Source organism: Orycteropus afer, unplaced genomic scaffold, assembly GCF_000298275.1.
Source record: "Orycteropus afer afer isolate SDZICR_OR568_19922 unplaced genomic scaffold, OryAfe1.0 scaffold00492, whole genome shotgun sequence".
NCBI lineage: Eukaryota > Metazoa > Chordata > Mammalia > Tubulidentata > Orycteropodidae > Orycteropus > Orycteropus afer.
In genome coordinates, this window is record NW_006922079.1 from 2,214,511 (window position 1) to 2,224,551 (window position 10,041).

Sequence of the window (10,041 nt, forward strand, 5' to 3'; positions counted from 1 at the left end):
ATGAGAATCAAGTAAGAATGAAAATAAAACATACTAAAACCTTTGGGATGCAGAAAGCAATGCTCAGAGAGAAATTCATAGTAATAAATGTGTATGTTAAAAAAGGAGGAAAGATGTAAAATCAATAAATTAACAAAACAACTTGAACAAATAGAAAAGAAGAGCAACAGAACAGTGAAGGTACCAATAGAAAGATAATAATACAATTTAGAGTAGAAATAAATGAAATAGAAAACAGAAAAACAATAGAAAGAATTAAGAAGACTACAGTCTTTTTCTTTGAAAGGATCAATAATATAGACAACAACTTGCTAGACTGACAAAGGAAAAAAATAAGATACAAATAAGCAAAATACGAAATGAAATTGGAGACATTACAACAGATACAACTGAGATAAAGAGGATCATAACAGAACACTATGAGAAATCATACTCCAACAAATTTGAAAACCCAGAAGAAATGGACAAATTCCCATAAACATATTACCTACCTACACTGACACAAATAGAGGCTGAAAGTCTAAACAAATCTATAATAAAAGAAGAAATTGAAGTTGTCATCAAAAACACCCAACAGAAGAAAAAGCCCAGGACCAGATGGCTTCCTTGCAGAATTTTATCAAATATTCAGAAAAGATTGGAATCAATTCTACTCAAACTCTTCCAAAACATAAAAGAAGAAGGAATATTCCCTAACTCATTCTATGAAGCCAGCGTCACCCTGAAACTAAAGCCAGGTAAAGGCATGACAAAGAAAGGAGTTCCAGATCAATATCCCTCATGACTGTAGATGCAAAAATTGTCAACAAAACTCTAATTAACAGAATTCAACAGCACATTAAGTAAATAATCCATAATGATCAAGTGAGATTTATATCAAGAGTGGATGCAAGATTAACACATGAAAAATAATTTGGATTCCTTTTCATTTAGAAGGAGAATTCTGAAAAGGAAATAAAGAAAACGGTATCATTTACAATTGCCTCCAAATGATAAAATACCTGGGAATAATTGTAACCAGGTGTGGTAGTTAAGTTCATATGTCAACTTGGCTGAGCCTGGTTGAGAGGCTTGGCAGCTGGATATAGTATTCCCCATGATGATATTGGTAATCAACTGCATGGTGGAATCTACTGTGAGCAGCTGAGTAGCTGCCTTAGGGATGTGGTATGCTTCCTGTATATAAGGAGAAGCCTTGGGGGAACGGTCTCTAGCTTATGGTATACTTGAACCTTGCATGTAGCCATGTCGTTGTTCAGCAGTCTGCCATACCTTGCTGACCTTGGGACTTTCAATGGACTTGAATTAATGGCCTGCCATGTGGTTTGGTAACATCAGGACTGTGCTTTTTTATTTGTGAACCTTGGGCTTGTCAGCCTCAGCAGCCAGCAGCTGTCTGAGTGAAGAAAAACCTCTAGCTTCAGTGGGCCAGGAGCAGGAGGCAGAGCTGAAGCCAAGGTTGAGGGGCTTTCACCCAGCCCCTAGAGCCCGGCACTATGAACTTGGACTGAAAGCCTCCAAACTGTCAGAGAATAAACTCCTGTTTGTTCAAACCATCCCATTTGCAGTATATTATTGTCAGAGCAGCAAAGAGGTAACCAAAACACCAGGGATGTAAAAAAATTACACAATGATAGCTGTAAGACACTACAACAAGAGACCTACATAAATGGAATATCATTTTATGCATGTGGATTGGAAGACTTAATATTATGAATACATAAAAACTCCCCAAAGCAATCTATAGATACAATACTAATCCAAATTCTAAGAACATTTTTTTACTGAACTGCAAAAATTAATCATGAACTTAATCTGAAAAGGAAAAAGGACCCAAATAATCAAAGCAATATTGAAAAAGAACAAAGTACGAAGTCTCATATTTCCTCACCTAAAAGCATACTACACCCCCTCCTCATTTATTAATACAGTTTGGTTTCATAGACCAGGTTGTTATGTGAAAATTGAAATGATTTTCACCACATTCTCCTTCATGTAGCCCAGCTTCTTGGATTATTTGCTCAGCATACAGATTGAATAGGCATGGTGAAAGGATACAACCCTGACACATTCCCTTCCTGAATTTGAACCATGCAGTATCCTTTTGTTCTGTTTGAATGACAGCTTCCTGGTCTATGTACAGGTTCCTCATGAGTACAGTTAAGTGTGCTGGACTTCCCATTCTTCTCAATATTATCCATAATTTATTATGATCCACACAATCTAATGCTTTTGCATAGTCAATAAAACATAAGTAACATGTTTCTTATATTCTCTGCTTTCAGCCAACATCCATCTGACATCGGCTATGATATCCCTTGTTCCAAGTCTTCTTCTGAATACAGGTTGTATTTCAGGAAGTTCTCTGTCAATATACTGCTGCAACTGTTTTTGAATTATCATCAATAAGATTTTACTTTTGTGTGATATTAATGATATTGTTTGATAATTTCCACATTCTGTGGGATCACCTTTCTTTGGAATGGGTATAAATATGGATCTATTCCAGTCAGTTGGCTAGGTAGTTGTCTTCCAAATCTCTTGGCATAGCCAAGTGAGTGCCTTCAGCACAGCATCTGTTTGTTGAAACATCTCAATGGATATTCCATCAATTCCTGGATCCTTATTCTTCACCACTTCCTTCAGTGCAGCTTCAACTTCTTCCTCAATATCATCAGTTCTTGATCATATCCTGAAATGGATGAACATCAATCAATTCTTTTTAGTACAGTGACTCTGTGCATTCCTTCCATCTTCTTTTGATGTTTCCTGCATCATTAAATATTTTGTCCATAAAATCTTTCAATATTGCAACTCAAGGCTGGAATATTTTCTTCACTTCTTTCATTATTATCAGTGTCATTATTAGCATGGGTGAGATGGTATCTCACTGTAGTTTTATATTTGCATCTCTCTAATTACTAAGAAAAATTTGGAAGAAGCACAGGGCCATCCACTTCTCATTGAATTGGCCGGTGAACACCTTATGAATAGCAGAAACACTGTCTGATATAGTACTGGAAACCTTCATGAACAGCCCTGAAACATTGTCTGATAAAGTACCAGAAGATGCACCTCTCAGGGTGGAAGGCACTCAAAACATGACTAAAGAAGAGCTACTTCCTCAAAGTAGAGTCAATCTTAATGATGTGGATGGATGGAGTAAAGGTTTCGGGACCTGCGTTTGCTGATGCAGCATGACTCAAAATGGAAAGAAACAGCTGCATACATCCATTAATAATTGGAACATGGAATGTAGGAAGTATGAATGTAGGAAAATTGGAAATTGTCAAAAATAAAATCCAATACATAAAGATCCATATCCTAAGCATTAGTGAGCTGAAATTGGCTGGTTTGGCCATTTTGAATCAGACAATCATATGATACTACACTGGGAATGACAAATTGAAGAGAGATGTTGTAGTATTTATTATTTATTATGAGAAACGCTGAGTATGTTCTTCCCTTTTAGTTTTCTAACTCCAGATCTTTGTACATTTCACAATAATAATTGTCTTCTCAATCTGCTCTTTGAAATCTTCTCTTGATCTCATTTATCTTGTCATTTCTTCCATTTGCTTGACAAATATCTCTTATTACATCCATTTTGGTCTTATCTTCCTTTCTTGCCTTTTTAATGACTTTTTGCTTTCTTCATGGATAATGTTCTTGATGCCATCCCAAAATTATGGGGTTTTCAGTCATTGATGTTCAATGTGTCAAATCTATTCTTTAAATGGTCTCTAAATTCAGGTGAAATATAATCAAGGTCATATTTTGGCTTTCTTGGACTTGTTTTAATTGTCTTCAATTTCAACTTGAACTTGCATATAAGCAGTTGATAGTGTATTCTACAGCCAGCTCCTGGCCTTGTTTTGGCTGAAGATATTGAGCTTCTCCTCACTTTTTTCCACAGATGTTGTTGATCTGATTCCTGTGTGTTCCATCTGGTGAAGTCCACCTGTATAGTTGGTGTTTATGTTGTTGATAAAAGGTATTTGCAATGAATAAATCATTGGTCTTGCAACTGTTTTTGAATTATCTTCAGTAAGATGTTACTTGTGTGAGATATTAAAGATACTGTTTGATAATTTCCATTCTGTGAGATCCCCTTTCTTTGGCATGGGTACAAATATGGATCTCTTCAGTCATTTGGCCAGGTAGTTGTCTTCCAAATCCCTTGGCATAGCCAAGTGAGTGCCTTCAGTGTGGCATCCATTTGCTGAAACATCTCAATGGGTATCCCGTCAATTCCTGGAGCCTTGTTTTTGCCACTTTCTTCAATGCAGCTTCAACTTCTTCCTTCAGTACCAGTGGTTCTTGATCATATGCCACTTCCTGAAATGGGTGAAGATCGACCAGTTCTTTTTGATACAGTGACTGTGTATTCCTTCCATCTTCTTTTGGCGTTTCTTGCATCATTCAATATTTTGCCCAAAGAATCTTTCAATATTGCAACTCGAGCCTTAAATTTTTTCTTCAGTTCTTTCAGCTTGAGAAATGCCAAGCGTGTTCTTCCCTTTTGGTTTTCTAACTCCAAGTCTTTGCACATTTCATTATAATAATTGACTTTGTCTTCTTGAACTGCTCTTTTAAATCTTCTGTTGAGCTCTTTTATCTTTTCATTTCTTCCATTTGCTTGAGATACTCTTTGCTCAAAAGCAATATTCAGAGTCTCTTCTCACATCCATTTTTGTCTTTTCTTCCTTTCCTGCCTTTTTAATGACCTTTGCTTTCTTCATGGATGATGCTCTTGATGTCATCCCACAATTTGTCTGATTTTAGGTCATTGGTGTTCAATGCATCAAATCTATTTTTAGATTGTCTCTAAATTCAGGAGAGATATAATCAAGGTCATATTTTGGCTCTCCTGGACTTGTTTTAATAGTCTTCAACTTTAATTTGAACTTGCATATGAGCAATTGATTGTCTGTTCTACAATCAGCTCCTGGCCTTGTTTTGTCTGAAAATATTGAGCTTCTCCATCGCCTCTTGCCACAGATGTAGTCAATCTGATTCATGTGCAATGCATCTGGTGAAGTCCACGTGTATAGCCACAGTTTGTGTTGTTGAAAAAAGATATTTGCAATGAATAAGTCATTGGTCTTGCAAAATTCTATCATGCTGTCTCCAGCGTTATTTCTATCACCAAGGTCATATTTCTCAACTACCAGTGATTCTTCTTTGTTTCCAACTTTTGCATTCCAACCACCAATGATAATCAGCACACCTTGATTACAAGTTTGGTCAATTTCAGACTGCAGAAGTTGGTAAAATCTTCAATTTCATCATCTTTGACTTTGGTGGTTGGTGTGTAAGTTGGAATAATAGTAATATTAACTGGAGGAGCTCTGGTGGTGTAGTGCCTAAGGCATTTGACTGCTAACCAAAAGGCTGGTCGTTCAAACTCATCAGCCACTCCTTGGGAGGAAGGTTGGGCAATCTACTTCTGTAGTGATCCTGCCTCAGAAACCCAAGGATGGATCGCTATGTGTTAAATCTGACTTGATGGCAGTGAGTTTGGTTTGATATTAACTGGCTTTCCTTGTAGGTGTATGGATATTATCATATCACTGACAGCATTATACTTCAGGATAGATAGTGAAACACTCTTTGTGATGATGAATGCCACTCCATTCCCTTTCAATTTGTCATTCCCAGCATAGTAGATAATATGGTTGCCTGATTCAAAATGGCCAAAACCGGTCCATTTCAACTTACTAATGCCTAGGATCTTTATGTGCTCCCTTTCATTTTTGACAACTTCCAATTTTCCTAGATTCATACTTCATACATTCCATGTTCTTATTATTAGTGGATGTTTGCAGCTGTTTATCCTCAGTTTGAGTCATGCCACATCAGCAAATGGAGGGCCTGAAAGCCTTACTTTAGCCATATGATTAAGGTTAGTTCTAATCTGATGAGGTAGCTCTTTCCAGTTGTATTTTGAGTGCTTTCTGACCTGAGGGACTCATCTTCCAGCACTGTATCGGACAATGTTTCAGGGCTATTCATAAAGTTGTCCAGGAATGTATTAGACAGCATTTCTCTTGTATTTATAAGGTTTTCCCTGGACAATTCTTTGAGAAGTGGATTGCCTCTTCCTTCTTCTGAGTTTGTCTCAGTCTGGAAGCTCCGCTGAAAACTGTCCACCATGGGCAACCCCCCTGGCATCTGAAACACTGGTCCTACAGCCTCCAACCTCACAGCAACATGCAAGCCAGAACATTAAGACAAACTGACAGACAAGGTCATCTCCCTTATGTGTTCCAAACCTCTCCATCTACTTCCTGGCTTTCTCCCCACCTGTTCTGGCCGTCAGCCCTGACTTCTTATGGCTGCTTACTGTCTGGGTGGGTTCTCTCCCTCCTGCCCCTCACCTCCCCTTACCTGGATTGGATATTGTGCTACTCACACACTTTTGTTATATTACTTTTTCCTTCATCCATATCAAACCTGTCTCTTAATTGTCCATCTATTTTGTCTCTCTTTCCTCTCTTCCCTTCCCTGGTAACCAACAAAGAAAATTTCTTTCCGAGTGTAAAGTTTCCCTTGACTTTTTACAATAATGGACTTATACAATATTTATCCTCCTGTAATCAACTTATTTTATTCAGCAAAATGTCCTCCAACTTCCTCCACATTATGAGGTGATTCATTGATTATTCATTATTCTTTATGCACAGTATTTCACTGTGGATATACCATATGGATGTACCATAATTTGGTTATTCACTCATCTGTTGATGAAAACTTAGGTTGTTTCCATCTCTTTGCTATTGTTAATAATGTGGCAATGAAAATGGGTGTGCATATATCTATTTGTCTCCTGGATCTCACCTAGTAATGGGATTTCTGGATCAAATGGTATTTCTACTTCCAATTCTGAAGGGAGCACTATACTATTTTCTAGAGTGGTTGTACTACAGTTCCACCAGCAGTGTATGAGAGTTCAAATCTCTCTACAGCTGTATCAACATTTGTTGTTTTCTGTCTTGTTGAACTTGCTAATATTGCTGGAGTGAGATGTTATCTCATTGTTGTTTTGATTGGCATCTCTCTAATGACTAATGATCATGAACATTTCTTCGTGTGTTTGTTGGCTGCCTAAATACCTTCTTTGGTGAAGTGTCTGTTTATGTCCTTTGCCTATTTTTGAGTGGGTTGTTTGCTTTGTTGATGTTGAGTTGTCCAAGTTTTCTATAAATTTTAGAGATAAGTCCCTTATCGGTTATGTCATTGCCAAATATTTTTCTCCCAATCTGTACATTCTTTTCACTCTTTTGAAGAAGTCTTTTGATGTACATAAGAATTTAATTTTTAGAAGGTAATGAGCTCTGGTGGTGTAGTGGATAAGGGACTTGACTGCTAACTGGAAAGTCAGTGGTTCAAACACACCAGCTGCTCCACAGAAGGAAGACTGGGTGATCTACTTCCATAAAGATTTACAGAAACCCAAGGGATATCACTATGAGTCAGAAATGAATCGATGGTAGTTAGTTTGTTTGTTTGTTTGTTTTTTTTTTTTTTGTTTTTTAGTCATCTAGTTTCTCTTCTGCCATTTATGCATTTTGAATTATGCTTGGTAGGCTATTCATGCCATAAATTAGGGCCCCTAGGTTTTCCCCTATTTTATTTGTGATGAATTTTATAGTTTTGGGTTTTACATTAAGGTATTTGATCCACCTTGAGGTTTTTTTTTTTGTGTGTGTGTATAGTGTGAGTTATGGATCTTGTTTCATTTTTCTGTAAATGGATATCCAGTTTTGCCACCACCATTTGTTAAACACACAATCTCTTCCCCATTGATTGGATTTCATCCTTTATATCAAAGAACAGCTATTCATAGGTGGATGGATCTATTTTTGGATTCACAAATCTATTCCACTGGTCTGTGTGTCTATCGGTGTAATAATACCAAGCTGTTTTGACTGTATAGCAAGCTTTGATCTCAGGAAGCATGTTGACAAGGGGCAGAATTGTGGTGGTTAAGTTTGTGTGTCAACTTGGCTGGGCCTGGTTGAGTGGCTGGGCAGCTGAATGTAGTTATTCCCCATGGTGAAATGGGTAATTAACTCCATGGTGGAATCTATTGATGCAGGTGAGGAGGCCTTTCTTAGAAGGAGCCTTAGATTGGGTTGGAATCACCAATGTTTGGGTGAGCTGAGCTCACTGAGTTTTGGGTATGTGGTCTGCTTCTCATATATGAGAAATAGCTTTTGAATGGTCTTTAGCTTATGGCACACTTGAACTCTGCATATAGCTGTGTTATTGTTAAGCAGCCTACCATGTTCTGCTGACCTTGGGACTTCCGGTGAACTTGAATTAATGGCCTGCCATGTGATTTGATAACATTGGGAGTATGCCTTTTTATTTGTCAGTCTTGGGTTTGTCAGTCTCAGCAGCCAGCAGCTGTCTGAGTGAAGAAAATCCTCTAGCTCCAGTGGGCTGGGAGCAGGAGGCAGAGCTGAAGACCAACGTTGAGGGGCTTTCACCCAGCCCCTAAAGCCTGGCACTTTGAACTTGGGCTTTAAGCCTCCTAACTGTAAGAGAATAAACTTCTGTTTGTTCAAGCCATACCATTTGTGGCATTTCTGTTAGAGTGTCACTAGGTAACCAAACAGAAGTAATCCCAATTGTCACCTCATTCTGACTATCCTGCTAGAATTTACCTTTCTTGAATTCCCCTATTTTAGGTGGACATTAAATCAAATTGACCACATTACAGAAAAAGAAAAACATAAATAACAAAGAAGCATTAAGAAATATATACTTTAAAAAATGTTTTCATAAGTGTTTTGCTTATCTGAGGTCTCTTTCCTTTCCATATAAAGTTAGTAATTGATTTTTGGAGGGGTCGCTGTGAGTCGGGTCTGACTCGATGGCACATAACAACAACAACAACAACTTTGTTGGTCTAGAGGAATCCAACTGATTTTTTTTTTTATGTTGACCTTTTATCCTGCCACTTTCCTGAACCTCTCTATTAGTTTCAGTAGTTTTTTTTTTGTTTTGTTTTGTTTTGTTTTTTTATTGAGTCCCTTGGGCTTTCTATGTAGAGGATCATATCATCCGCAAATAGAGATAGTTTTAGTTCCTCTTTGCCGGTTTATATTTGTTTCATTTCTCTTTCTTACCTTGTTGCCCTGTCCAGGACTTCCAATACAATATTAAATAGAAGTGGTAATAGAGGGCATCCCTGTCTGGTTCCTGTTAGTAAGGAGAATGCTTTGATTCTTTCTCCATTAACAATGATGTTGGCTGTTGGCTTTGTATATATGCCCTTTATTATGTTGAGGAATTTCCCTTCTACCCTATTTTGCTGAGAATTCTGAATAGGAATGGGTATTGGATTTTATCAAATGCCCTTTCTGCATCGATTGATATAATCATATAGGTCTTTTGTTTTGTTAATGTGGTAGATTACATTTATTGTTTTTCTGATGTTGAACCACCCTTGTAAACCTGGTATGAATCCCAGTTCATCCAGGTGTATTAATTTTTTGATACATTGTTGGATTCTGTTGGCTAGGATTTTGTTAAAGATTTTTGCATCTATGTTCATGAGGGTTACTGGTCTGTAGTTTTCCTTTCTAGTGGTGTCTTTTCCTGGTTTTGGTCTTAGTGTTATGCTTTCTTCATAAAATGAGTTTGGGACTATTCCATCTTTTTCTGTGTTTTGGAATAGTTTGAATAGAATAGGTGTCAACTCTTCCTTGAATATTTGGTAAAATTCTCCAATGAAGCCATCAAGGCCAGGACTTTCCTTTGTGGGAATTTTTTTTTTTATGACTTGCTCAATTTCTTCTTTTGTTGTAGGTCTGTTCAAGTATTCTGAGTGTGATATTTTCAGTAGGCCTTATGATTCTACTCTCTCACATCTTAAGAACTACTATATAGCCACAATGGTCTAAATAGCATGGTATTGGTACAATGATAGACAGATAGACCAATGGAACAGAATTGAAAGTCCAGATATAGATCCATCCATCTATGGACAACTGATCATTGACAAAGGTCCAAAGCCCATTAAATGGGGAA